The following is a 2,919-nucleotide window of genomic DNA, read 5'->3' on the forward strand; positions in this document are numbered from 1 at the left end:
GGTAGACTTCATACTTATTTTAATTGCATTACTTTTTCGCCAAATAGTCGTACTCGCATACGTGTATCTTTGTATGTCGCCGTATGTTTGTAAGTAAATTAATGAATGAACTTACTTGAATGCATACTAGACTTAGAGTTAGTACACTTACTGTAGTTTGAACTGATTTTGAATTGTAATTTTGAATGGCATTTGCGTTAGTGGCCATGGCAGTGCGAAGTATCTACACTTACGAAATTTAAAATATCTTTTTATTTTATTTTGAATTTATTTCATTTCTGCCTTTCTTGTACTTATAATTTCTTTTAATTAAGATGACGTTGTTGTCAGTTGATCTCCTCAACGATAAATTGACAGTTTCTATTTGTTACTTTGAGTGGGGTTTGCTGTTGGAAATTCATTATTAAAATATCTCTTTTGTTCGCGTTTCTATTATTTTTAGTTGTTGTTGGCTATTAATTCTGCTTTATACAATTTACGCTTGAATTTCTCTAAAATGAAAAAATATCTACAATAAACTAGAAATTCTTGGCATGTGATGTCATTAGCGTTTGTTTTGAATTTTGACTGTTAAACACGACATGAGTTTCACTCGTATGCTTTTATAGAAGCACTGAACCCCAGCAGAAAAAAAATGAAATTCGAAAAAAGTCTATATTTCAAAATATATTGCAATAAACAATTAACTAAAAATTTTAAAAATTTTAAAAATATTATTTATACCATTAATTGTAATAAAATAATAAAGTTATCTTAAATAAAGTTCTTATAAGCAACAAAAGTACAGAAATTAGTTTTAGAAGTTTAATTATGTTGAGTTAGCATTTATTACGATTAGTAGATTAAAACTGGCTGGTTTTATTGTGAAGATGTCGGAAACTACACCACAGCAGTAGTAGAGGACATTTATAAAGAGTGTGGATGCTTGGAGTAAACAATAACCTTCTGAGAATAGGCAGCAATTATATTGAAAATAAATGCAAAAATCAGCAAGTTTGTTAGGAGATCATGTGATAGGCTTAGATCCATTGATAAATATTACACCACGACTGAAAAAAATGATGAACAAATATTAAATAAATCTATTCAGCGTATTATGCACTATGGTTTTTCTTAACTGAATTGTGTAGTTTTTATGCAAAATGTGACTTAAACATACCATAAGTGCTGAGTTACTGTTAAAATGTGTAAAAAACGGAAAAATTCATTAAATGGAATTTCTACCAAATTTTTTTCACAGAATTCGCAAAAGATTTCTGCTATGATATTACAGTGAGGAACTAGAGCAACTGCTCGAGTCTACAGATTTAACTTTTCCGCTCCAGTGTTATTGCTGAATTTCTCTGTTTATACTGTTTTGCTGTGATTTGGAGCCTTTTAGTTTCTTCTGTTTATTAGTAAGAACAAAAGATCAGTTTAGCTGCATAAGCTTAACTGGATGGATTTGGTTTACCTATAGAGAATTCCTGAATAAATTATAATATTAAAACGATAAAAAATTGCTGATTATGAAAGGTAGAATAGTTACTCCCAATGGGTGACCGCAACCAACCAACCATGGCACTCATTGAACTTCCTCACCATGACAAAGTAGCTTTTTCCGAAGGGAATATCTCACAAATTTTTTATTCATAATAATAATACCAAAAAATATTACCTATAGTGAGTGGTATGTGTTAAAAATTATATATATATTTTATTAAAATACCTAACATTTATAAAACTGTTATACCAAATATATTGTCATTGATTTTTTTTTATTAATACTAGTAGGTTGTATAAACTTCTTGGTAAAAAAGTAGTAGTTTGTACAAACTTCGTATTGCGAATAGATTTTTAATTCCGTATCTCTCCCTCTTTCTCTCTCATTTTTTTCAGTATTTGATATTAAGTTTATTTTTTTATATAAAAGTCTTATATATCTTGATGACGTGAATTTGATTTGACCATATAGATATAATTTGACAAACACGACAAAATTAAATTAAAAACTGTAGATACTTTTAAATATTTATACGTGTATTTTAAGAACAATCACTTTGATGTTGATTGATGCGAGTTTAGTAAGTAAAAAAAAATTAAAAATATTATGTCATTTTTTATTAAAAGTTGTTTATTTAATTAAAATTTGCTGATCATTAGCAATTAACTTGAAGCTATGATATAATGGCCTAAGAAAATTAAGCAAAATTTTATTTATTTTTTTATTATTATTTTATTTATTTTTTTATTATTATTTTATTATTATTTTATTTCGCCCTCTTAACTTCATAATTTTAAAATTATATGAATATATCCGAAAACAATTTTAAGTTTTATACTTAAAATAGAAATATTGTCATATAAAATAGAGATCCATTACATCCAAGATGCATTCTAACTATTTAAAGAAACCTTAAACTACTTAACAGTCATCAATGATTCCGGGTTTTTTTATTTGTATTTGAAAATAAAAATTGCGATTAAAGTTATTTATGTTCAAATCAATGGATTATTTTAAGACTGAACAAAATTTGGTTGTAAGCGGATCAGCGGGTGAGTTACCCGATTCTACTTCATTTTGGTTCATGACACATAAGAATGTTTAAGCGATTCTTTTGCTCTGTGGTTTTAGTCTCATATTCGTGTGTGTGATATTTTCACCTCAGAAGCTTATACAGTAAGTCTTCACGGAAAAATGAATCCAACAAAAGTAATTTCAAACCATCAATAGAGAGTGTCAAGGGCCTAAAATGTTTAATCTTAAATTAAATTTTTGTGATAATTCTTTAGTTTCTCTCGACAAGGTTAAAAGGTATAAGTAAATTAGAAAGATCTTTCCATCTTTTCTCCTGCTTTCTGTGACTTGAACTGACTACTTTATTTCTATCCTTCTTCTATCCTTTTTTATCCTCATTTTTCTTTCTATTTCTCTCTCTC

This window comes from Teleopsis dalmanni, chromosome 2 (assembly GCF_002237135.1).
Source record: "Teleopsis dalmanni isolate 2A chromosome 2, ASM223713v2, whole genome shotgun sequence".
NCBI lineage: Eukaryota > Metazoa > Arthropoda > Insecta > Diptera > Diopsidae > Teleopsis > Teleopsis dalmanni.